Consider the following 27,758-nt stretch of genomic DNA (forward strand, 5'->3'; position numbering starts at 1 on the left):
ACATGACGCTCAACTGTCTTCCAATTGTATAATCTTTGGGACATCCCTCCCTGAGCCCACTAATCTGGACTAGATGTTTATTCTTCATGCTTGCTACACAGCTATTACCCCAGGTCCCCCTCACCATCTGCCTGAATATTCAATTTGCTTTCTTACATTATATTTCTGTGTCCTTCTTAGATTAACCTCTTGTTTGCCCATCTGTCAGTAATTTCCCTAGAAGGATGTACTCAAATGGCCTTGTCCACTTTATGTTTGCTTTGTTTGCTAGTTGTCTTTAGTGTTTATGCCTGTAGGTTGCTCAATTGTAGTTGCCTTCAGTTATATTTAATCTATATACAGGATAATCTAGCAATACCCAGCATATGCATTTAACTTGCTTCAGTTTATCTTTTTACTGAATTGATAAAACCAGACATAAATTTGTGTATATGACTAAACATCGTTAACTGGAAGCTTCTGTTAACTCATTGAGCACTTCTATATGTTCCCATCTCTAATTTGGTAACACTAAGTATTTTTATATTGTCTGTATGTTCATGACTTTGTTAATATTGTTATTTCTTCAGTATCTTTATCTCTTCTGTACAGTCACAAAGATTTTATGAAGCCTCCCTTGCTGTTAGGAATATGGGTCATGTACACATTGTTTTATTTTTTTTTACATTTATTTGTAGTGATGTTCTCTTAGCTACACAAATTTTCAATTAATTGTTTAAGTCCCTCATCTCTGAATAGCTCCAGTTTAAATTCCTCTGCAGTGTGAACCACTCATAGGAAACATGATTTTGAACTTTATGTTATTTTGACCTTTGTGTTATATTTTCTTCTAGACTGAGATCTTCATGTGTTTTTTTGCATGTTATATTCCTTTATTTTTTACTTTAAAGTATTTTTACATCTTGTCTTTGTCTTTCTTTTTATTCTCCTTGCTTTGGCTTAACAGAGAATCTTTATTTCAAGCTTTTGTTTTGTTCCAATATGGGTAAGTTCTCCTGTGCCCTTTTGGCATCTTATTTAAGGATAGGTTGTTTTCACCTCAGAACTACAATGTGCTTTTTCTATAGTTGTAATAGATGAAGTATGGGGCTGAAGGGGCGAAAGCAGAGCTCAGCTGGGCTATGTATGTGTTGCTGGAGGTTGTAGATTCTGCTCTTTTCTGAGATTTTGACACAGCAGTAGTTGGGAACATAGAAGGAATGATCCAGAACTTTGAACGAGTCAAATACTCTCTCCTCTTTTCCCCCTGTCACCCCTCTATCTTTTCCTGATTAAACTTAAAACATTTGCTTCTATCCCGGAGCCACCACTTATTGATTTTTTCTGTTTCTTTGCTACTTAAAGTATTTATGGGACAGCTGAATAAGCATCACATGGAAGCTTGTTAGAAATGCAGAATCTCAGGCCTCACCCCAGATTTCCTGAACCAGAATCTGCATCAAATAGGGAATATATTAGGATGCCCTATGGCACCAATGTTCACAGCTGAGGGAGAGGAGGTCACGTAGCATCTGGAGTTTCTTATGTGCTCTCCCAATTTTTCTACTTCTAAAGATGTTATCTTATTTATTTTCTCCTTATATTCAATTATAATAAATTCCATTTTACTACCTGAGACATTTAGCTCCATTTGATTTTTTTTCTTTTTTTGAGAGAGAAAAATAGTGTGCACAAGTGCACAAGAGAGAATCTTAAGCAGGCTCCATGCCAAGTGCAGAGCCCAATGTGGAGCTCAATTGTCATGAAACATGAGATCATTACCTGAGCCAAAATCAAGAATTAGATGTTTAACTGACTAAGCCACCAGGCACCCCTGATTTTTTTAAGTGTCTTTATTTTATTTTGAGAGAAACAGCACCAGCAGGGGAGGGGCAGACAGAGGGGGAGAAAGAGAGAATCCTAAGCACATGCCGCACTATCAGCACAGAGCTCAACATGAGGCCGAACTGAACTTTGAGATGGTGACCTGAGCTGAGATCAAGAGTCCAATGTTTAACCACTTAACTGACTGAGCCACCTAGGCACTCTTCCCTGATTTTATTTTTAAAGATCTATTTTTAAGTAATCTCTACACCCAACATGGGGCTCAAACTCAAAACTCCAAGATGAAGAGTCCCATGTTCTACCAACTAAGCCAGCCAGGTACCCCTAGCTTCATTTGATTTTAATTATTAGCTGCTACCTCTATGGTTTCACTACCCGGCCCAAAGTAGGATCCTTTATGATGGGGAAAGCCCAAGTGATTCTTTCTACCTTGTCCACTGAGATCATGTCACTGTAGCTAGAAACTTCTCCCACTAGCTTTTCTGTGATCACCTCTGACCCAGGCAGCTATTCATGCTTAATCTATTTCTAAGTTGGATAGTTTTCTTTAAATTTTGCCCATTCACACTGTCTCTCCCGAACTATCTCTAGGTAATGAAAACGAAGACCTAGCAGTCCAGCAAAACTACAAGCTACACAAGAATCTTGCGTTTTCTATCCTTGGCTTCTATATCACGTTTATCTTTTTTCCATTGTTGTTGAGGTAGTCACGGTGATGGAGGGTATCCTTTTTTTATTTTTCCTGAGCAGAAAGGGGAAATTGTGGGGAAAGAGGCAATGTGTTTTAGTTTTACTCTACCTCTATCCTTAGGTCCCATCTAAACTCATTTTAGAATTAATGTTTTGTTTTTTTGTTTTTTTGTTTTTTATGGAAGCACAATCTTATTAAGATAAATGAATGTTTGTGAGTGTTGTCCTCTCCCCAAGGAAGACTGAAATAAAAACAACAAAAAGATGCATTGTGAATTTGAAATCTCAGTGTTTTATCTTAAAATGCTTTAGCAATTGGATAATGCTGGTATTTTTAAGACTTAGGTACTGATGGAACTCCATTATTATGGGTTTTGCTGGCAGGTACTTTTTACTTATATCTCCTCAAAAATGCCCAGTGAGCTGTCCTTACTAAAGTTGTGTTGTATTCACAGCTTCCTAAGCTGCGAGCAGCATTAGTGCGAGCTTCCATACATTTCTTTCAACCTTTACCAGGAAGGGCAAACCTCCTAGGGTGAAAGATAATTCTGTTTTTATGATCACTCCTGCTGAATTGTACTGTATTATGTGTGATCTGACTGGAATGGTGCAAGTCAGTAATGTGCCACAATACCTCTAATGCCGAGTAACAGAACACAAAAGGACAAACAAAAAAATATTGTTATTTAGAGAAAGAAAGACCCATGAGCTATATGCTGTCGACCTAGCACGTACATGGAACTTTAGCAATTCAGGGTAACATTAAGTAGCTCATGGATTTCATGTTCTTAGTTAAGTTAGGACAGCAACTAATTTTGAAATATAAAATAAGTGATGTCAGGAAAGGGGGGGGCAGTGAACGAAAGGGAAAGGTGAAAAGAGGAGGGGACAGGAACAGATAAGGAAGATTAGCATTTTCAAAGCTTATCTGATTGAATGATGATAGTCTATTTGAGAGTGCAAATAAATTTATGCATAATTCACACCGTGAAATCAAATTGTTCTTACATGGTTACTTCTGGATTAAGCTCAATTTTTAAAAAAATTTTTAAAGGAATTTAAAAGAATTTTTTTTAAAAAAATATTGAAGTATAGATGTACTGTATACAATTGTATGCTATGTTATGTTAGTTTCAAATGTACAACATAGTGATTTGACAATTCTATACATTATTTAATGCTTGCCATGAGTGTAGTTATAACTTGTCACCATATAACATGATTACAATATTATTGACTATATTTCCTATGCTGTATTTTTAATCTCTGTCATTAATTTTATAACTGGAAGACTTTATTTCTTAATCTCCTTCACCTATTTTGCCCATTACCCCACCCTCCCTTCTCTGGCAACCACTGCTCTGTTCTCTGTACTTATGGGTCTATTTCTGGTTCAGTTTTGGTTTTGGTTTTGTAGATTCCACAAATAAGTGAAATTATATGGTATTTGTCTTTCTCTGTCTGAATTCTTTCATTTAGCATTTTACCTTCGAGGTCTATCACTGTTAACGCAAATGGCAAGTTCTCATGCTTTTTTGTGGCTGAGTACTATTCCACTACATATATAGTATGTCTCTATATATTATATATAGAGAGACATACCTATATAGAGAGATATTTAGAGGAGACATATGTAGAGATATGACATAGAGAGATATTTAGAGAGACATATGTAGAGATAGAGAGACATATCTATATATAGAGTTATATATAAAACACAACTTCTTCATTCATCTACCAATGAACACTTAGATTGCTTCCATATCTTGGCTATTATAAATAATGCTGCAATAAACATAAGGGGTACATATCTTTTTGAATTTGTGTTTTCATTTCCTTTGGGCAAATACCCAGCAGTGGGATTATTGGATCACATAGCATCTCTACTTTTCAATTTCGGAGGAAGCTCCATACTGTCTTACATAGTGGTTGTACCATTTTACTTTCTTACCAACAATATACAAGGATTCCCTTTTCTTCACATCCCAGCCAACATTTGTTTGTTTGATATTAGTCACCTGACTTGTGTGAAATGATCTCTCACTTACATTTCCCTAATGATTAGCGATGTTGAGCATCTTTTTCATAAACACTGAATTTTTCATTTTAGCATCAGAAGGGACATTTTGGTGACATTATTTCCTCTCAAGGTTACTTCAATTTTTAAAAGAAAAGTTTATCTATTTTGAGACAGAGAGGTAGAAAGAGAGAGAGGAAGCAAGTAAGGGAGGAGCAGAGAGAGGGAAAGCCAGAATCCCAAGCAGGCTGTACACTGATGCAGGGCTCAAGCTTGCAGACCATGAGATCATGAGCTAAGCTGAGATCAAGAGTCAGATTCTGAACCGACTGAGCCACCCAGGTGCACTGTAAAATTATTTCAAATTAATGGTATCTCTCCATTTTGTCGAAATGCATCTTTAGACATGAAATGGTTTGGATTTCTTTTCATGTGGTAAATTTTTTAATACAATAGTGTGTTTCAAGTAGAAGAGTCACAAATCTCCCTATGTATTTAATAAATCAGGAAAAATGTGAGAGTAAAGAGAAGAGGTTTTTAGTAGATTTCATGTAAAGTATGTTTAGATTAGCTTCAATTTTCCCTCTGTGCTCATCTTCCAAATTCTGTTCTTCACTAAATGGAAGTGTAGCTATCTATGTACAGACCATCTCATCAGTTTAGCCAAAGTTTTCTTACCAAGCAGACAGGTTGCTCAAGCAATTATTACATGAGAGTAGCTACTGATTTCACTGACCACTCGTCCCTGATTATTATTTCAGAGCTGAGCTTATAGGAAAATAATTCTACTTGCTTGGAAATATGTCCAGAGTAAAGGGAAGGAAATTTCCTCCCAGAAAAAATGTATCTAGAAAGAATCACAAAAGGTGATTCCTCAATAACAATGGTAAATATTTTATTTCATATTACAAACATTTACTGAATATCTTTTAGCTTCCAGAAACCATAACAGGAACCAATAAGCTCACCCCTTACATCATCCTTAAATCAGAATATTAGAATAAAAGGGAGAAGTATTATATTTTACATAAATTTAAATCTATCAAGTTGGAACATGTATTGGAAAATCCATACTAATTTACTCTTATGAATTGTTTTGTGTATCAAATTATTCATGTATTTTTTTATTGAAGTATAGTTGATATACAATGTTACATTAATTTCAGGTGTACAACATAGTGATTTGACAACTCTATACATGCTTGCCATAATAAATATAGTCACCTTCTGTCACCAAATAATATTATTACAGTATCATCATATCACCAATGCTGTAGTTTTCTTTTTTTATGTAAAAGAAAAATTTTAATGTTTATTTATTTTTGAGAAAGAGAGAGAGAGGCAGAGAGTGAGGGAGACAGAATCTGAAGCAGGCTCCAGCCTCTGAGCTGTCGGCGCAGAGCCCAATGTAGGGCTCAGACCCACAAACTGTGAGATCATGATCTGAGCCGAAGTCGGACGCTTAACTCACTGAGCCACCCAGGTGCCCTTGCTGTACTTTTCATCTCAGTGACATATTTACTTTGTAACTGGAAGCTTGTACCTTTTAATCCCCTTTATCTATTTCACCCATCCCCCCCCCCCACCTCCCCTCTGGAAACTACCAGTTTGCTCTCTGTATTTAAGTGTCTGTTTGTTCAGTTGCTTTCCTGTCTTGGTTATTATAAATAATGCTGTAATTTTTGAATTAGTGTTTTCATTTTGAGGGGTTAAAGACTCTATGGTATTTATATTTTTATTTTGGGGGGAAACTGAATGCTGTTTTCCACTGTTGTTGTACCAATTTACATTCCTACAAATGTTGCACAAGGATTCTCTTTTCTCCACATCCTTGTCAACCCTATTTCTTCTCCTTTTGATATCAGCCATTCCAACAGGAGTAAGGTGATATTGTGATTTTTGTTTTCATTTTTCTAATGATTAGTGATGTTGAACATCCTTTCACGTATTTGGTCATTTTTATGTCTTTGTAAAAATTCTATTTAGGCAGGTCTTCTCATTTTTTAACCAATTTTTGTGGGTCTTTTGGTGTTAAATTTTAAAAAGTACTTTATATATTTTTACATATTAACTCCTTAATGAATATATCAGTTGCAAATATCTTCCCCCATTACATAGGTTGGCTTTTTGTTTTGTCAATGGTTTCTTTTGCTTTTTTATTTTAATGTAGTCCTAGTAGTTTATCTTTGCCTTTGTTTCCCCTGCCTGATGAGACCTAGCTAGATAAATGTTCCTAAGGCTGATATCAAAGATATTGCTGCTTCCTTCTAGGAGTTTTATGGCTTTAGTTCTCACATTTAGATTGTTAATCCATTTTGAGTTTCTTTTGTGTGTGGTGTAAGAAAATGGTCTGGTTTTACTCTGTCCGGTTTTCCCAGCACCATTTATTGAAGGGACTGTCTTTTCTTCCTTGCATATTCTTGCCTCTTTCCTCACAGGTTAATTAACCACGTAAGGGGGGGGGGGGGATGTCATTTCCTGGCTCTCAGTTCTGTTCTATTGATCCATGTGTCTATATTTGTGCAAGTACCATACTGTTTTGATTATTGTAGCTTTGCAGGATATCTTGAAATCTGGGATAGTGCTACAGCCAGCTTTGTGCTTCTTTCCCAAGAATGCTTTTCTATTTAGACTATTTTGTGATTCCAAAGCAATTTTAGGATTATTTGTTCTAGTTCTGTGACAAATGCCAAAGTATTCTGATAGACATTGCATTGCATCTGTAGATTGTTTTGGGTAATATGAACATTTTGACAATATTAATTCTTCTAATATGGAGCATGGAATATCTTTCGATTTGTTTCTATCATCTTCAGTTGTTTTCATCAGTGTTTTATGGTTTTCAGAGTATGGATCTTTTACCTCCTTGGTTAGGTTTTTCCCCTACATATTTTATTCTTTTGGTGCAATTACAAATGGAATTATTTTCTTAATTTCTTTCTGCTACTTCATTACTAGGGTATAAAAATACAAGAGATTTCTGTATATTGATTTTGTATCCTGTGACTTCAATGAATTCAGTACTTCTAATTTTTGGTGGAGCCCTTAGAGTTTTCTATGTGTTGTATCATGCCATCTGAAATAGTGACAAGTTTTCTTCTTCCTTACCAATTTGGATGCCTTGTCTGATTGCTGTGGCTAAAATTTCCAGTACTATTTTGAATAAAAGTGGTGAGAGTGAATATCTTTGTTTCCAATCTTGGAAGAAAAGCTGTCAGTTTTTTCCACCACTGAGTATGAGGTTAGCTGTGTATTTTTCATATATGGCTTTTATTATGTTCAGGCACATTCCTTCTAGAGCTTTTGTTTTTATAACGAACGGATATATGTGTGGATTTATTTTGTTATTTCCCCCTTTGTGGATTTCTGTCAAAAATTTGGTAAATACATGAGTCTTGCAATGTCAGAAGTGGAAGGAACCCAAATGATCATCTTATCTAGTCTATTTCAAAAATTGGTTAAGAGATGACACTAACTAGGGACCCAGGAGTAGGGAAGTCTTCATGAGTCCTAAGGTACTCAAAGAACAGATCAGAGAAAGAAGTGCTACAAGATGGAACTGACAAGAAGTAGCCAGTGAGAATGTGGGAAGATAGTGTATTGCCTGTCTGGATTTCATTCGTTAAATATCCAAGCTATGCAAGGTGTCTTTTCTCAGCCTTGCTGGCTAACTTACAATACTTACCTAACTATGCTCTAAGTCAGTCATGAAACTATTGACATTTGAGCTGAATAATTCTTTGTTATAGGGGCTGTCCTATGCATTGTGAGATGTTTTGTAGCATCCCTGGTCTCTACCCACTAGATGCCAGCAACACCACCCCACTCCAGTTGTGACAATAAAAAATGTCTCCAGACATTGCTAAATATCCCTGGAGGACAAAATCACCCCAAATGAGAATCACTGCTCTAAAAAAAAAAAAAAACTTAATCTGTAGTTGTATTGATTCCTACTAGCTAAAGGGGTAGAAGAACCTGAAAATAGGTTTCTAGTCTTATAGCAAAATTTATTGAATTATTTTGGAAATGTTTTATGGCTTAATACCATAATATCAATAAATGTGATGTGTACTTTTCTATACACTCAGAAATTGCATTAGTAAACAGTCCTATAAGCTCAGGTAGAATGTTTGGAACATAAGCAAACTACAGCTTTATTTTTGGCTGCCACTATCCCTTTCAAATTTAGTCACAGAAAGCCTTTCCCAGTCACTAGAGAAGTTCCAGCAAGTCCATTTCCCCTCTGGGCCTTCACTGATAAAAGTCCTCTGGGTGCTTTCAGTCACAAACCTAGTCTCAATTCAGAAAATAGAACCTTCATGCTTTGTCATAGTCCTGATCCCTAAATTGATCTGGCACTAAATCTTCTCTCCCCCAGGCCAGGGCTTACTTGCGGTCAAAGGAAAAAGTAGCACCGCACGGGCTTCTACTTGGTTTTCCCTGCCATCCATTTCTCCTCCTCTAGCATTCTGCTACTTCTGACCCTTCATAGATCAAACTGAGATGCAAACTATCATGGGGAATAGTCTAGCCCGGTGTGGCAGGTACCTTTGTCTATCAGCATTGAGACCCTCTTGGGGGGCAGATTTGTAAAGCTGTCATTCCACAGGCACATTTACTAGTTCTTCCTGCCTGCAGGGTTCCTCTGGCAATGCTTTGTGGCATGGATATTGTGTCTTTATTCCTTTGTCATTCCTCCTCACTGCCTAGTCTTCCAAAGTCCACTGCTCCCAAACTCTCCTTGCTGGGGTCCATGCCCTACTGGGACTTGCCCTGGTCTCCGACAGGAATCCCAAAAGCCACGTGTAGGCCCTCTTTTCCAGATGGGTCCCATTGGGTACGCTGGACTACTCACATCCTCCCGCCCAGGAACACTTTGGAAGTGCAGCCCCAACCTGTACCCAGGCACAAGACTAGGGGGCCAACACAGTTACTAAACAGCCACAGGCACCATTGTTCCCTTTCAAAGAAGGATCCTTATGTAAATAAGGTTTTTCTAGGCTTGAGGAACCACACCCAACCCAGCTCCCAGGAGAAGTGTTTAACAGCAGTTCAGAGGCTCTTTTAAAAACTCTCTATACAATACTATCTTAATTGTGAACTTTGACTCTGTTTTGAATCCCAAAGAAAAGGTGAGTCTCCAAGAATCAGGTAACTAGGTTCTGGATAACCATTTTAAAGGTTTTTGAGTGGCCTGTCACTGACTACATCAAACTGTCAGTTTGACCTTTTGATCTGGCTATGTAAGTTTTTGTAACTTTAGTTTTAATTCTAATTATTATAGACTTTTAGCTCCATGATTTTTAAAAGTTCACTAAAATCTGTCTGATCTCTAGGTAGCAATCTATAAAATGATTGAATTACACCAAATTATTCAAGTTCATAAAAGACCTCAAATTGAATATGTGCTGTAAATTTCAAAACAAGACTGTATAAAAAAAAATCCTTGGTTTTCATTAATCTATTTTTTCTTATTAGAAGAAAAAATACATTTTCTTAATATTATGCCCATTCCGGAATTTTAAAGCATGCACAGTAATCAATACATACTAGTTACTTGCCATGGACCAAGAACTGTGCTTTAGAGTATGTTAATAGTGTGGTACAGTTTCTACAATATTCTCCGTTGCATATTAGGATAAATTAACCTACCCTTAAAGCACCTCACAATGGTAGGAGACATCTCATGTGAAAGTACAATGATCATATTGCCACAGGCTCTGTAAATCTTTAGGACATACGTAGAGTTGTATTCTTTATTAACTAGAGCTGTCACTGGAAGTTGCTAATTCTTTCCTTAGCTGTGTCTTAGATTTATAACAGTTGCAACAGTTATTCCCCAGTTCAAACAATGTCTCCAGGAAGTTTTTCTAATATCCCGTTTTATTTTTATGTATGTTCTATAGTATCTACTGTCATGATATGTAGTAAGGAGAAACAAAGAATGAAACTAATGGTTTGAATGGCATTACTCAGTGTTCATTAAAAATGAATCCAATTCCATCCCAGGAAAATGACTGACTCAGACATCGTAATCTTTCAAAATAGTTGTATACCAGTTAAATTAACCTCATTTTCCCCAAATACAAAGCAGGCTAAAGAGAATATGATCATTTTATGACACTGAAAATTCTCAACTTGCCATTCAGAAGGACTTCAGATTTTAGAGGAAGATGAGTTGTCTTTGGGAGAGAAAAAGGAAAGTTTTCATGTCTAAAATTTTAATTTTTATACTGATCCACAAGATTCCTCATATCATTCTACATCATTCCTCATACACATTTCTTAAATAATAAAAACTGTAACAATAGCACGGCAGCTGGGTGGTGCAGTCAGTTATGCAACTGACTTCAGCTCAGGTCATGGTCTCACAGTTCGTGAGGTTGAGCCCTGTATGGGGCTCTGTGCTGAGAGCTTGGAGCCTGCTTCAGATTTTGTCTCCTTCTCTCTCTGCCGATCCCCTGCTCACGCTCTCTCAAAAATAAACATTAAAAAAAAATTAGCAATAGCTAATACGTATTGAATGCTTAATATTTTATAACAGCATTTTGTACATATTATGACAAATTCCATTCTGTCTTCAATTATTCAGTTCACTTGTTTCCATGTTGATGTCACATTTACACACCTAACCAGTGCGTATGACAATGCAGTCAGCACAGCATTAGGCTGAGACTTCACTGAGGAATCCCTTCTATGGATTCCATGGAGTCCTCTATTTTGAAGGGAGTTGTGGCAGTCAGCAGCTATGGATTCATAAGTGTGTAGAGTAACATAATGCAGGAGGGAATAGAAATGTTGAAGCTTTGGCCCTTTGTGATGCTATCTACAGAAGAAACCTAAAATATATGCATAAAGATCATATTTGCTAGATTTGCTTTCTGTTTACATATTAATATCCTTTTTTGACCCCTGAGGAAATTATAGTTAGAAAATAGGAGATGACCTAAATAAAAAAAGTACCAAGACATTGGCTCATTTTAAGATATTTAAGGATTTCACACAGACCTCTTAGATGTACCTCTAGTCTGCCTGTAAAAATTACTGCCGTTGATTTCATTCCCCTTGGTAGTCTGTTGTTGATGACGGTGCTAATCTAATGATTATGCTGTCACACCTTGTATTCAAGGGCTGGTCTGTGGGTTGGGGAGTAAACAAGAACCCTGACAAGGACCACTTTTTTAACCACTTTTAAGTCTATGTATTTCCATGAGCGGATAGAGGAAAGGGGTGGGATGTTGGTTGTGGAAAAGAGAAAACTCTAAATTCGTGATAATTTCGTGTTGGCATATGGATCATCAGAATCTGCCCATCTGTCTTCTCACAACCTGTCCCCATCTCCTCTTTGGAGTTTTTTAAATTAATCATTTTTTGTTTTTTGCACCTTGATTACTCTCTTCCCTTCCTCTCTTCTTCCTCCTCCTCTTTCTTCTCCATTAAGCTCCTTCCCTTCCCCTGCCTTTACTTATCTCCTATGGATAGTCATAATTTGTTCTTTGAACACTTTCTCCCCCGTCCACTAATTTATTTTTAGACTTTGCCTCTGCAGTAGATGAAATTCATTCTATTTAAGAGCACATCAGTCTTAAGCAGAGCATGTAGAACAGTGGCTCTACTCTGGAAAAGAATAAGAACAGAATTTCTTCCAGGGCAGGTAGGCAGATTAACTTGGTTGCTGAAAAATTAGTAGCTCAGGGCCTTCTTTTCTCTGAACAGAGTCTTGATTTCTCTCCAGAAATGCTTCCCCACCACATAATGGAAACAATGTGTTCAATTAGGAATTGATAAGTGAATATATTCCATAATTTATTTGTTATGAGTAAACACAGGCTCTCTCCAGTGGAAACCTTGATTCCTCTCCTGTATGGATTTGGATTCTTGTGCCAGAGGCATTCATTCTTCGTCTTGAACACACTGGTGACCAAGATCAGTACTTCTATTTCTTGTGCACTGTTGGAAAAATAGACCACACATGTGAGAAACAAGTTACAGAACACTTTGCAAGGCAACATGTCAACAAGTTGAAATCAATTTGGCACAGTACAAATTGAATACAGAAATGCCCCTTACCTGCATTATTTACAACTACATAGCTCCATGAAGTCAGAAGTATAGTAAAGATTACAATTATTACATTAGTTAGGGTTAATATTTATTGCGGGGAAGATAACTGAATTTGGTATCAGAAGTGCCATGTTCAAATCCTGCTTAGCTATGCAAACTTTGGTAATTTACTTAAATTTCAATTTGATAATTGGTGAAAGTAATAACAGCAGTACTGATAAAGTAATGTCTTTATTTCTAATGTGGAATAAAGGAGATAATTTTAAAACGTTGATTTAAGAAATGATGAGTAAATGCACCTCATCTAAAGGTGATATTGAGCCTTTCTTTTCAACAGACTTGGTATTTAAGTTTTAATCTTAATGGCCTTTTAAACAAAATAGTATTAATCAAATTTCACAAAGTTCTATCTATTTACTCAACTTTGTCATATGGGAAAGTTTACCTAAAATGTGGGTAAATGTTTGCTTTACTCTATAAATAAATTACAGCCACCAGGAATTAATATTTTTATTATAAAGAATCCTATGGTGAAGCTTTTTTATAAAACAAGCCTACTGTTTTGTTTTGTTTTTTTTTAATTTCTATAGATCAACTTTTCTCCAAGCTATTGCAAAGCTAGTACTGCAACACCTATAAACAGCTTCACAACAATTAAAAAAAAAAAAAAAAAAAAAAGCAACTACCAATTTGCCACCACATAGGCTCTGGTGTTAAAGGAAATGGGTTAATTGTAAATAGTATTTACAAAATCTCCATGTATCAACTTTTCAAAATCTGTTCCACTGGCTTCAAACCTTTCTACCTAATATTCAGACATATAGATAAAACTGGCATCATACAAGGAAAAAAAAAAAAAAAAAAGTAGTTGGAATCCTTACTGAACATTGTGGGAGGAGACTGCAACTCTTCAGGTAATCAAGTTTAAATGTAGTTAAACAGATCATTGTACATTCAGCATGAAGGTGGCTCCCTTTAGATCCCAAACAGGGACAGTACTGCAGTATAGTGGCAAATAGCAACTTGATCGAGATTTTTTCTTAAGCATCTCCACTTAAAATAGCACCATCCACTGCATGTACAATTCATGTGCCCAGTGTCTTTCTTGATATATTGCATATCAAGTATGTATAGTTTCAGCAGGAAACCATAATGGATTTTTTTCTAATGTTCATCTATTTATCTGAGACAGAGAGTGAGCAGGGGAAGGACAGAGAGAGAGGGAGAGAGAGAATCCCAAGCAGGTTCCTGTACCATCAGCACAGAGCCTGATGCAAGGCTCCATCCCACAAACAGTGACATCAGGACCTGAGCTGAAATCAAGAGTCATATGTTAAACCTACTGAGTCACCACGGTGCCCTGGAGTTTTTTGTTTTGTTTTGTTTTTGTTTTTGTTTTTTAAAGATCAAGCAGTTAAAGTTGTGGTTAAAAGGAATGGTGGTGTATCAAGACCTTTATAATCGGATACTGATTTTGTATCCTGCACTGTGTAGAAAGCATTTTGTAGCATTTCTTCTTAATAGTATGATTTCCTCAGAGATCTAGTTTGAAAGCCAGAAAAAGGGCTTATAATGGGGGATGTAGGGGAGATGTCATTTGTAACTAAGACACTCATGTTTATAACATGCGTACTTTTAGATGTTGCTAAGTGTTCTAGTCTAAAATGCAGAATAGATTCAAGTTCTTCTAGTAAGTTTAGAAAAAAATGGCAATAGTCTCTTTAGAAGTTCAGTGAAATACATGGATAGCCAGAGAAAAGTCAGCCTGCTTAAAATTTGTTGTGCTAATTCTGAAAAGGGGGTTATGTCTGTAAGATTAGTATTATCACATTGAAAGTCGGGGATGTCCATTACTGTTTGATGCAATTTTTTTAATGTTTTAATGCAATTTGCTTATGTAGGATAAAGTTTTTTGTGCAGTTCAATATTCTGAGAAGACTTATCTAGAACGTCTCACCTCCATTTTTGGTAACAAGTTAACAGACCAGGGTCATTTGCTTCCTGACTCGGACTCTGTCCAGATGGGCTTTTGCCATCATGCAGATTTGTTCCAAAGGGTCAGACACTGAGCACTCAGACTGATGGCGAGAACCAGGTGTTAAAAATGGAGGCCATGTGTGTCGTTGAGCTCTTGAATGCAATGGCTATTTCTGTCAGCTGCTGTGATTGACTCTGCTACTTGTTTAAGTTGTTCTTTCCCAGAAGGCTCCTTGAGGATTACTTTGTGGTCCTTATTGACACCTTTAAACTTTCAATAGCCATTATATTTACACTTTTTTTTTATCCTGTCATAACATTTTCCATCAGAATTATATTGATTTCTTTTTGTGAAAAATAATCCTCATAGTGACTGAATTTTTTCTATTTCTGCCAGGAAAAAAAAGCTATTAAAACGCTTACACATCTCTCTCAAAGTGATCCTGTGCATTTAAAATACTTTTGTAATAATAAATACCACGCAGACATATGTATCCAGTAAAGGGTTTCCATTTTTATGACACTTGCTTCTCAAGAACAGACATATTCTTTAAAGGAAAAAAAAAGAAAGTTGCCAGCTCTGAATTGATTGACATTTGTTTACTTAACTCTCTCCTTTTGAAATCCTGCACACCTATTTCAACCTTGAACAGTTTCCAACTGTGGTATACTGGAACATTTTTTCATTTATTAAGTTCAGTGTTGCCAACCCAAACAAAGTATAATCAGCGATGATCCGAGCAGACCAAGCTGTCTAGCACCATACAATGTATCTGCATACTAATTTCCAAATTCCCTCACATTTCCAGAGAACTAATGGGATCATTTTCATTCTGTTACAGCAACTCAACAGTTACTGAATCACCATCTGTGTTTTCGTTAACCTGAATCAGATATGAATTCTGTTATTGCAAGGTAGAGCAGCTTGTTTAATGATTCTTAATCTTTTCTTTAATTAAATCATGCAGCCAACCTGAAAAATCTATCTTAATGCAAATTAGGAGGTTTTTTGGCATTCGCTTACAGTAATGCACTAATAAGGTTAATTTATGAAGGTTCTCTTCCAGTCTGTACAGATGATATTTGTTCACTGCATATTTTTAGCATATTGTCCCTTTTTGTAATATTTTAAGTAATAAAAACAGTTATTTTTCACTTACACAAATGAGAGATACTGTAAGCAGCACTCTCTGTTAACCAAAACTAAGCACAAAAAACAAAGAATTCTAGGTAAGGGGAGAATTCATTTTGTTGAATTTCAAATGCCAGTTCTCTGGAAATAACGGTCTCTCTTTAACCATTTTCAGTTTCTTAGGAGAAGAGAGCTGAATAATTAGGTGAGGAGGTCCCCTCAACTTTTTAAAAAACCTTTTGGATGGGAGTTAGTAATATAAAAAGTAAAGAAAATAATTTTATCTAAACTTATCAAAATGCAATTCATTGACAGTTATGTAACTGATAGTTTCAAACGACCTTGTCTAAATTCTTTTCAGTTAGGTATTTATATTTTCATAATGCTAGATTCAGGATAAACATAAAATTTTGGAGCTGGAAAAGACTATAAAAATAGTATGGGATAAAATGAAATAGCAACTTCTAAGAACAGTGGGATTAAAAGTTAATAAATGAAAGAATGATGCTAACTTTACCATTCTAATTACCTATGAGGCTTTCCTTCATGACCTGGCTCTAATCATCTTATGTGGCAAATCATGTCATGTCATGATCAAGACTTATAGTTAGTTCCTGTATCTACTGAGTCTCTTCTAAATCTACATGGAACAAAAGTCATTTGCATGAGTTTGTCATGGTAACTATATGAATTTCAGGGCCACATATATGCAAAGTATGTTACATACATGTAAAACTGTAAATGTAAACAAGGTAGTAGATCTACTGTCAGAAACTAAAATTTACTGGAGGGATTATTAGCTTTGCTCAAAAGGTTTTCTAATGTGATTTCAAGTGAAGTATCAGTATTTCAGGAAGCATTTGTATTTCCCTTGCATGCTTTGGCCAATTTGCATGATTTCTCTCTAGTTAGACTGCTGTTCGCAAAGAATGGACTAAACTTTTAATAAGATTAACTTCTGTTTCACATTACACTTTGAAATGTTCTGTATAGGATAACATGTTTTTTTGTTTTGATCTCGTCATTTATTCCTATGACATTTAAGCACAATCTCTAAATGATCGTCTGATTAAATACATTTTTTTTTAACGTTTATTTATTTTTGAGAGACAGACACAGAGCATGAGCAGGGGACGGGTAGAGAGAGGGGGAGACACAGAATCCAAAGCAGGCTCCAGGTTCCGAGCTGTCAGCGCACAGCCCGACACGGGGCTCGAACTCCCAAACTGTGAGATCATGACCCGAGCCCAAGTCCGTCCCCCAACAACTGAGCCACCCAGGCACCCCTAATTATATACATTTTAATGTCACAACCTATTTCTTTAGAACATAACTAGGTATAAGCTATTTCCAAAATGAAATTTCCTTGTTTGTTACTTATGAGGAAAATTAAAGTTAACTTTTCTTTAAATGCATTTTGGGAGATTTCATTATGGAATTCTGTGGTATGAGTATGTCATCTATCGCCCAAAGCACTGAGAAATAGTATAAGTAAAAGATGAGTGCTGTGGCCTTAAAAAAAGTAATAAATTGCAGAATACATTGCTTTGGTTACGACTAGGCCCCTAAGCTTTACCTCCTTTATCTATAGTATAAATATATGCAAATCTTGACCCATGGTTTTATTTCTCCTAGACTTTGAAAAGATAAAAACAAGCTGATTAATGAGGTAACAAATGTATTATTGCCTTTAACTTCCAAAGTCCAGTATGGCTGTTGACTATATTTATTATACCTCCAGGTAAAATTCAGTCCACAGGGAACTGAGCCCAACAGAAAGCATCAGTCATTTGAAGAATAATTACATAGCTTAATTATAATTAGAATCAAAGCAAGACACTGGTATTCAACTGCCACCAGCAAGTGGAATAAAGTATTTCAAATACTTCGGGTCAGAGATTAGAAGATATACAGGCATTAAAGTAGAGATATTCTCTGGCATGAGTGAAACCCAACGACACAGAAATAGTGTTATGTAGCAAATTGGTAAGTTACATTGCCTTTTTGCTTCTTTGAGGCAGAATCCATAAAATACTGAATTATTACCTTAGAGCAAAGCTGCTATTTTAAGAATTTTAAACTAATATTGACTGCTGTCAGATCAGTTTCTAGATTTATTGACTTAAGAAGTAGATATAAACTGAGGTGAAGGCAAGGTCAGGTCAATATTTATCTTGTGAATCAATAGATTTTGATACTAACAAAAAATGAAGCTCAATAAATATATGTGGTTAAGAGGAAGAAGAAAACTCGGATCAAAAAGTTTGTAATTTTGAAATTTCCCGAGCAAATTTGACTCGCCAGTTTCAAATATTATGGAGTATTATATGCCCTCGGGATATACAGGAGAAAAGAATTCCGACTAGTAGTACTGAGAACTTAAGCTGTATAACAGACATGTGCAATGTTCCTGTCTCTGTAAGACAAATGTTTTTCAATCATATTGTTTTATTAGTTATTATTTCCTCATTGTAGCTTTTATTTATCTGCCCCAGAAGAGAAAGAAACAAATAAGAGAATGTTTAATGCTGAAGTGGGATTTTGTTCAATTTTTAACCCAATGTCACTGGAGATGTGATTCCTGGAATGAACTAGAATTGCTTGGTTTGACTTGTATCTTAATTCATCTTTGTAGCTTCTGTGTGCTCCAAGCTACCTGACTGTCTTAGTCTGTTCAGGTTTCTGTACCAAAATATCACAGACTGGGTAGCTTCTGGAGAATAGAAACCTATTTCTCACAGCTCTGGAGGCTGGAAGTCGGAGAGCAGGATACCAACATGAGCAGGTGAAGGCCCTCTTCCAGGTTGTAACCTTCTCATGGTAGAAGCAGAAGAGAAAGCCTTCTGTGGTCTCTTTGATAAGGATACTAATTTCATTCTGCTCTCATGATCTAATCACCTCCCAAAGCTCTATTAATTAAGATGACATCGGGCATTAGGATTTTAACAGGAAGTTGAGGGGGACATAAAAATCCAGATCATAGCGCTGGCATACTGTAACACCAAAATGTTTAATTAGTGGACAGATTTATTACTTTTCCATAATTTCGGACTGCAGATTCTTGAGACACTTCAATCCCTCCAATCAGTTCCAGCCAATAGAAAGTTGGTCCAATGTACTGAAGGCCATAAGAAAATCCTACACAACATCAGGTCTCTGCTCCCCAGGTTCTTCCCATCTAATGTGAGTTTACAGAGCATGACAGACCCCGAGGACTCTTTATGAAGGATCATGTAGCTAAATAAGAATCGTCATGTTGTAAAATCTGCACATAAGACCCAGAGATACGAAGTGCAGTTACATCAGGGGAGACTTTTGGGGTCCTAAATAAAGTGAATTGGGAGTAGATCCATAGTCTAGTCTGTATCAGAAACAAAACACAAGATAAAGATATTTGTTCATCTAGTCTATCATCAGAATACTTAATATTTTGGTTAGAAAATTATCACAGAAAAATAGGTTAAAAGTCTAAGCTGAAATATAACCTTCAAAATTATAGAGGGTCACGTTTTCCCCAGCCCCTAGGAAATTTCTTTTTATACAAACCACCTTCTCTTTTGTGTGTTGTATGCCACCTCTAAGGTTTTACAGGGCAGAGAATAGGACGTCATCATTCTACACCTTCAGTGCCAAGTAAAGGAGTCTGCACATAGTAAGTCCTTACTCAACAAATGCGGGTTGAATAAAACTTCATAAAAAAAATTACTGTAATAGATCACTACTGTCCTCAACTGGAATTGGTTGTTAATGGATTCCCTGACAAAATGTTTCATTACCTAGATGTCTGTGAGAAAAGATAGTGCTGCATTTTTTGGAATAAAAATTAAATGCATTAACCATCGTGTGTGTTCCCATAGTATTTTCCACATGACGCCACAGTGTGTCACAATTTAAAGAAATATATCTACTTGGTGTACTAGATTATTGGACTGCATTTTCTTTTTATTTATTTATTTACTTGGCACTTATAGGGCCTAACACCTTACCTTCCTTCTAGTGGAGGTTGAGTCTTTGTTGAAATATTATCCTTATATAGAAACTTGTGATAAATGAATTACTGTAACAAATTTTAGCAAATGAGGGAAAACTTTTAGGACTGCTTCTCTTTGCTGTGAAGATACTCACTTTGTGAAAAGTAGGAGGAAAAATAGACTATTGTGTCATCTTATTTTGTTTCTATTGACAGATTTATCAGGGTCTTTTGCACAAAGTAGATTTAAAGTATATAAACAATTTTTTTCTAGGTTTACAGACTCAAAAACTCCACATTTTAGGGTGAATGCTAGTAACTTTAAAATGCAGGCTTATTTGGATAATTCAGACACAAACTAACCAGGTTTGAATGCATTTTTATAGAAAAAGAACACAGCAAACTGGACAGTGGCAAGAGTCACCAGAAAGAAGACAACCATTTCAAGGTACAGAAGTTTATTGCCAATCTGACAATCATTTCTAGTCCACAACCTCCAAGTGCTAATTGTAGACTTGGGGGCTGTGCTTCACCAAGAGGCAGAAATTATGCATCTCCCAAAGTGTGGTCCATGGGTAGGGTGAGCACATTGTCGGGCATCCAAACCTAAACACTTAAAGGGGGGGTGTGCTTAATAATGTCTATTTATTAGTATTAAGAGTAATGGTGGGACTATCAGGCCAGGAAGGATCATTACCCAGAGGGGACCACTCGTGTTGGCATTATTATTTGGCGTCCTTATTTCACAGAGTGAATTCTGGGCTCTGGTCTCATTGAATTCGATAGAATCTAAAACTGGGCTGGGACTCCATGTTTTCACAAGCACCCGAAATGGTAGCAATGCAAATTTATGTTGGGTAAGTTGGAGTTGCAGCAATAGGTCAAAAAGGGGCAAACTCACCATAAAGAGACAGTTTACACAACTTCACACTTGCCTAGGACAATTTCACTCCTTAGCACACCTGAACATGTTAGACTCCTGAGTCTGTATGATTTGCAAGATTTAGGATATAGAATTTTATAGTGGGGCCCCGAACATATAAATCCCCTATTTTTACAAATTTGGTCCATAAAATCAGGCTGAGTAAAGAGAACAAGCCTTCGTACAAACTGCAGTCTTTTACCAGGCATCACAAACGTCTCCCGGTGACTTACCCAAGAACAAATACGGAAATTAAACAGGTGGGATTTAAATTTTTTTTTAATGTTTATCTATTCTTGAGTGGGGGAGGGAGCAGAGAGAGAGAGAGAGAGAAAGAGAGAGAGAGAGAGAGAGAGAGAGAGAGAGAGAGAGAGAGAGAGAGAGACAGAATCCTAAGCAGGCTTCAGGCTCTGAGCTGTCAGCACAGAGCCCTATGCAAGGCTCGAACTCATGAACCCTGAAATCATGACCTGAGCCTAAGTCGGATGCCTGAACGACTGAGCCACTCAGACATCCCTGAAACAGGTGGGATTTATATAAACTACTTTATTATCACCCCTACCCCCACAATCCTAGGAACCCCAAAACAAATATAAATTTAACAAGAGACAAAGCTTTTTTTTATCCTCAATAAAAACTATAAAGATTCTTCAAAACTAGTGTTTTAAGATCACATTTTAACCTACTTTCCAGAAGATTCAAAGGAAATATATTATTCTCAGAAAAAATTTTCAGAGTCCCTGATTATTGCACCCATCATTTCACTATGGTGAATTCTGGCCTGTAAAAGGCAGAGTACAGCACTGACCAGAACCAAACAGAAATCATTTATATTCAACTTTTCCAAAACATGACTCTTCTAGTGGATTTTCTAAAGAATGTTATCTGCCAAGAAATAAGCAACGGGAGGAATAACCAAGTGTAGAAAGAAAAAGTTTTTTTTTAATTTATTATCAATTGTGATACATGCAGATTTCTATATTTAATATGAAAACATTATAATTATAACTTAAATGCTTAAATATTATTTGACCCGAAACACAAGAAAAAAATCAAACGTGGTTTCTCAAAGCTGAAAGAACGATTTCTCATCTAAAACAAAAAAGGCACCATTTGTTTGATATTTTGATGAATAATTAATTTTATCACAGCTAAGATGACAGCTAATATTAGAACATTGAATTATTAATTTTCAAATGTGCAATAAAAAGCAGAATAAACATAAACTGAGATGTGTTTTACGTATGGGTTGTATTGCTTACATATTCTATTTAAGAAAAATATCAAAGGAAACAGAAGGAATTAAAAATCTTGTCAACACTTCTGATGAATTCTTTTACTCAGTACTTTCTGTGCCACTTTAAAATATAAAGCACAAATAACATTATCTGATAATAAATGTGATTATTGAATGCTAAAGATAGACATTATCCATATCTCACATCTTTGTGTACTAATTCCAGGCAGGAGAGCTAAATTACAAAGCAATAATGAGAAATATCTATGGTCTTAACAAATTCACCTCTAATCTTCACTGGATTAGTTTGAGAGATGAAAACTATTTCTTTAGAATAGGCTTGTTATTTTTTTAGTCATTATCTTTTTATGACAGTTATTCTTGTTACTTCATGGAATAAAACTCAAAGAGGTCTCAGTCTTCCTCAAATGCACAATGTTCAAGGTTCAGTCCAAAAACAGGGACAGACTCTATACAGCTCTGTTGCACTGGGGGCCAATGCTGATGCCCTAATACCTCCTCATACACCTCCCCTGAACTCTTGAGCCTTCAAAGCCTTAACACTTGATTCCTAATTAAGAAGGTATTTCCATAGTGTTGGCATCCTAAGCACTTAAGCAGTATAGAACAGGACCACTACTCAGAGCAAAAGGACAACTAGAGGACATGCAGAAGTGGCTGGAAGGCCAACGGACCGACGGACATTTTTAGGCTGTAAGTCCTTATTAGAAGAAAGCAGTTGTTTATCCCTGACCTCACAAGGATTTAATCCAGATAAAAGATGAGTTCATATCCACTGAAGCAAAATGGCTTTTGTTCTTCATTGTGCCATTTACTATTCAGGCACATGGGTCAGGGAGCGCAAAAAGGAAACTTTCACAATACTGTAGTAGGACCCCAAGTAGAAAGCGATTTGACTTATAGCTCATCTAATCTGGACAAGAATGACTCTAAACAGGAATGCTTCTGTGATGATATTCAAAACAATAATGTTTAATCACTATTTTTGTACTCTACCATACCATGTATGCCCCCACTGAGGGGTCTATGTATGCTACTAGATTTTTTAAGTTTATTTATTCATTCTGAGAGACACAGAGACAGTGTGATCAGGGGAGAGGCACAGAGAGAGGGAAGGAGAGGGAGAATCCCAAGCAGGCTCTACACAGTCGGTGCAGAGCCAATGCAGAGCCCCATGTGATATAAAACACATGTTTTATATATTATATACATCAAGTGACACACTTATTAATAATCCAATTAACCTATGAGACAGAGAGAGAGAGAACAAGCAAGGGAGAGGCAGAAAGACAGAATCCTAAAAGAGAGAAAGAGGGAGAGGGCTAGATCTCATGACTGTGAGATCAGGACCTGAGCCAAAATCGAGTCCAACACTTAACTGACTAAGCCATCCAGGCGCCCCTATGCATCTTTCTTTAAAAGATTAAATAACTTGCCTAATATTGTATAACTGGAAAGAAGCTGAGGTAGAATTCAAATCCCTTTTCCAGATATTACACCACAATCTATGTTAAACTATTAAAGTGTCTGAGAATTGGGGCACCTGGGTGGCTCAGTTGGTTAAGCATCCAACTTTGGCTCAGGTCATGATCTCACGGTTTGTGAGTTTGAGCCCCACGTTGGGCTCTGTGCTGACAGCTCAGAGCCTGCTTCGGATTCTGTGTCTCCCTCTCTCCCTGCCCTCCCTCCCTTGCTCATGCTCTGTTTCTCTCTCTCATATATGTAAAAAAATTTCACATATATTATTATAATAGCCTCAAAACTGGTTTTCCTGCCTTTGTTCTTGTTTCCTATGGCAGAAATTTCTAGACTTGTATGTCTATTTTACTTAAAGGTAGACACTGAACCAAGAACTAAAATTCCAAGCCTACTAGTCCATTGGTGGAACTATGTGAATAATTATAGCCAATGGAAGGCAACTGGTTGGGTCACATTTCTAAGTGGAGGTTGTTGAATATGCAGTACCTACTTCTCACATTCCTCTTCCTCAGAAACCATGGAGATCTATTGTGGAAGGCCACTGCATCACAGGATGGAAGGAGTATGGATCCATATGTCACTAATTAGAAGAGCATGATCCAGGGGCATCTGGGTGGCGCAGTCGGTTAAGCATCCGACTTCAGCCAGGTCACGATCTCGCGGTCCATGAGTTCGAGCCCCGCATCAGGCTCTGGGCTGATGGCTCAGAGCCTGGAGCCTGTGTCCGATTCTGTGTCTCCCTCTCTCTCTGCCCCTCCCCTGTTCATGCTCTGTCTCTCTCTGTCCCAAAAATAAATAAACGTTTAAAAAAAAATAAAAAAAAAAAAAAAGAAGAGCATGATCCAAGAGAGCTACTCATCCAGGAACATCAACATTGGAGTTTGTGTGAACAATAAATACAATTTTAATAAGCCTCTGATATTTTCAGATTGTCACTACCTTTATGCTAACGGACATATTTCCCTACAGCCTATTCTCCACCAAGCTGAGTGATGTTATTAAAACAAAGCTCAAATTACACCACTCTTTTGCTCATGTACTTTACTCCAGTCACACAGGCCTCCTGGCTATGCCTGGAATTCACCACTATTCCACTTCAAGCCTTTTTACTTTTCCTATGCCTACTTCCTTGTCTTGTCACCCTCTTAGCCTTTCCTTGACCAAATTATTTAAAATGAAATCTGAGTCTTACTTACATCTTATATTGCCCTTCCTGTTTGAATTTTCTCCAGAGGACTTACAACTATCACACAATATTTTATTTGTTTTGTGTTTTGGCTGTTTGAACTCCCACACCTTGAAACACATCGAGAACATTGTAGGAAACCAGTAAATATTTGTCAAATGGAAGAATAAATTGATTCAACAAATTCATTACAGTTTTAATCTACTCAAACATTCGACATTCACTGAGTTCAATACATGTCTCTGGGTTAGAGAATCCTAACACACACACACACACACACACACACACACACACACACACACACACACCATCCTTCATCTCTCACTAACCTTTTAGGTATCAATTTAAATATTGCTTCCTAAAGCCAAAAGCCCAATTCTCCTTTTTTGATGCCTTCGTCCCTTATCTATCATGCTCTGCTCATGTTATCATGCAAGTTTTTATATATAGCTTATCTGTATCTCTTCCCAACTATATGTACTTTCCATAAGAGCAGGAATCATGAGTATTATTCAACCTTGCATCTCTACCATTTGTCACAGTTATGGTTCATAAAGTAATTAAACTTTGAGTTCACAGATTTAAAACACTATTGCTTTGAATTTAGCAATTTAGAGATTTCTGTTAATTATGTGGATTACGGTTTCATGGTATGAAGAGTGATGGGAAGAAGCTAGAAGATTAAGGAGTAATTTTTATAAAAGAATAGAAGCTATTCCCTTCAAGCTTATGTGGCCTGAGGTATAAATCAAGGGTGATTTTCTGGCACCAAATGTTTATAGTGAGGCAAGGAGGGTATGGGCTAAGGGCCTTGAAGGGAGAGAATATTCTCACTTTCTGTCTGAAGACACAAAAGGACCCTAATTACATGTGTCTAAGCCTTTTAAAGACAATTTTGACCAATCTAAAGCCCCTAGAAATAATTACCCTGGTACTTCTTACTTTGAAAACTTAGTTGGTTATCCACGGGTTTGTTCGTGTAGTCATTTAAATTATTTTTCAGCATATATTTATTCCCTCCTTATCCCTAACTTAGTTCTATGTTCTCATGGTGGACAGAATGTACTTTTCTACTCCTTGACTTGTTTGGACAATGGGATATTAGATTATGAGATGGTGTGATGTTCAGAATATTCTTACATTGTCAGACTTGTGCTCTTACATTCCTGTATTATTGTATGAAAAGAATGTGCCTCAAATACCTATTACTGCTGGCCCAAGGAAGAGAGATGTGTGGGACAGATCTGAATCCAGCCCACATTCTGAAGTAAAGTCCAACTAAGCCTAGCCTAGATTAGCCCAGCTTTGGACACCTGCAGATTGTGACTGAGAAATAAGTCCCTACGTTTGGAGATGATTTTTACGTAATTATTGTGAAAAGAACTGATAGAGAACGGTCCTTTTTTCTTCCTTTCTTTCCAAAAAATTTTTAAGGAGGCCAGGCAAGAAGTTTTACTTCTACATCTCTGATGAAAGTACTAGATATTTCAGAGAAGGGCAGGGAAAATGGCAGAGGAGGAGGATCCTGAGCTTACCTTGTCCTATGGACACACCAAAACAACTACTTATGTTACAACTACCTCCGGAAACAAGCTGAATGCTGGAAGAATCGACCTTCTACAACTGGTTACAGAGTGAAGGCCACGTCAGAAAGGGTAAGGGGAGCAGGGATGTGGTCAGGAACCAAACCCCTGGCCTGACTGACCACTAATGAGAGGGATTAGCACCGAGAAGCGAGGGGATCAGATCACATACCAGGTATCTCTGGCCCTGGGGATACATGCTAAGATGATGAGTCCCCATAACATCTGGCCTTGAAAATTGGCAGGGCTTAACTCCAGGAGACCCAGAGGGCAATAAGAAACTGAGTCCCAGTATGTTAAATAACTGTGCTGGAGGTACAGCACAGAAACAGCTTGAAAACAGTAGCTGGGATATATGTGAAGCTATACTGACCAATTTTAGGACACGTGCCAAAGCGGCAGGGATCTGCAGATTTCTCCAGGAACAAAAGTATTAGTGGTGCTATTTCGCTTGCCCTCCTGCAGCCTAGATAGCTGGATGCCTGTGGGAGCTAGTTCTAACACTCCCCATTTACCTTGATAGCACTATGTGAGCTGCCCTGATGTCCCCTCCAGATCTGCCCCACCCAAACTGCCTGCCTTGGCAGGTCACCCTCCAAAGTAGCTCCTGCCTCACCACACCATCAGGTAGCTCCAGGTGGTATTGGTGTTCCTCCAAAATGATTCCTGCCCTGGGGGTCGGAAGATAACCCAACATACGAGCATGTCCACAGGCACCTAAGCTAGCTAAAAAGGGAGCAAGCCCTAACCTTTCGTGTACCCACAGCTGTCAGAGCTGATAAACACAAACAACCAGGATGTTGGCCAGTCTTGTACACCAGCAAGCTCATGGCACCTGTATCTGGGCTTTAACAGTGTTAGGAGCAAACTCTGCCCAGTGTGCCCACAATAGGCAAAGCAGGTCACTGTAGCCAGCTGGGCTAAGTGCCAGCCCCAACCACCAATGTGCCCACAGCAATCATAGCTGATCAACAAAGGGATACAAACAGCCCACAAAAGGGACACCCCTGGAGCTCCTAACTCTGGAGACTAGGGGGATTGAGTTACAGGACAGCACAGAATCTCTTCTACACAAAGCCACTATTTTCAAAACCAGGAGGATATAGTTGGCCTACCTAATATATAGAAACAAACACAGAGAGTTAGACAAAAATGAGGAGACAGAGGGATATGTCCCAAGTGAAGGAACAAGACAAAAATCACAGAAAAAAAAAAGCCCTAAACAGCATGAAGAAAAGTAATAAAATTGGTAAAGAGTTCTAAATAATGGTCCTAAAGATATTCACTAAACTTGAGAAAAAAGGGGATGAAGTCAGTGAGAATTTCAACAAAATTATAAAAGAAATATATAAAAAAATAAGAGCTGGAGAATTTAATAACTGAAATGAAAACTATACTAGAGGGAATCAAAAGCAAATTAGAGGATGCAGAAGAACAGATCAGTGATCTGAAACACAGGGTAACAGCAACCAAGCTGAACAGTAAATATAAAAAATAAAAATGAATGAAAATATGTTGAAGGAACTTAGAGACATCACCAAGTGTAATAACCTTTGTGCTGTAGGGGAATCCAAGGAGAAGAGAAAAGAGAGGGCAAAAACTTATTGGAGGAAATAGAAGCTGGAAAATTCCCTAATCAGGGCAAGAAAATCCAGG

The 27,758-nt window shown here is 37.1% G+C and overlaps 2 long non-coding RNA genes across 2 annotated transcripts in view; one reads left to right on the forward strand and one right to left on the reverse strand.

Moving 5' to 3' along the window:
* Positions 1-24,055, forward strand: part of LOC123379143 — a 40,943-nt gene extending 16,888 nt beyond the window's left edge. The window contains exons 2-3 of the long non-coding RNA XR_006583185.1: positions 20,061-20,122; positions 23,846-24,055. This is a non-coding gene — a long non-coding RNA (uncharacterized LOC123379143). The remainder of the gene's footprint in view (positions 1-20,060; positions 20,123-23,845) is intronic.
* Positions 12,317-27,758, reverse strand: part of LOC102900722 — an 89,856-nt gene continuing 74,414 nt past the window's right edge. Inside the window, exon 4 of the long non-coding RNA XR_006583184.1 lies at positions 12,317-12,481. This is a non-coding gene — a long non-coding RNA (uncharacterized LOC102900722). The remainder of the gene's footprint in view (positions 12,482-27,758) is intronic.

The sequence above is a fragment of the Felis catus genome, chromosome C1, assembly GCF_018350175.1.
Source record: "Felis catus isolate Fca126 chromosome C1, F.catus_Fca126_mat1.0, whole genome shotgun sequence".
Lineage (NCBI taxonomy): Eukaryota > Metazoa > Chordata > Mammalia > Carnivora > Felidae > Felis > Felis catus.